The sequence below is a fragment of the Penaeus monodon genome, chromosome 30, assembly GCF_015228065.2.
Source record: "Penaeus monodon isolate SGIC_2016 chromosome 30, NSTDA_Pmon_1, whole genome shotgun sequence".
In the NCBI taxonomy this organism is placed as follows: domain Eukaryota; kingdom Metazoa; phylum Arthropoda; class Malacostraca; order Decapoda; family Penaeidae; genus Penaeus; species Penaeus monodon.
The window spans coordinates 20,269,144-20,269,430 of record NC_051415.1 but is presented as its reverse complement, the minus strand read 5'-3'; positions in this window follow the sequence as shown (position 1 = coordinate 20,269,430).

Sequence of the window (287 nt, the reverse complement as noted above, 5' to 3'; positions counted from 1 at the left end):
TTCACCTACATACAATCTAACAAGCCATTATGCCCCTCAAAGGTTTGCCTCTCCTTTTGCCACTCTTGAGTTTTGTTTTACTTTTACTATTGGATGTATAATTACTAATACCTGTTTTTATATTCTATTTTACAAAAGATATTTTGTGTGTATAGTTTATGTTTTGTTAGATATTTTTCTCTACTTATTTTGTTTGACTAGTTTAGCTTTTACTCCTGTTTATCTAATAGTTTTTGACAACTATTTAAAAAAAAAACATATTGTTTTGCACAGCAATATTACTGTCG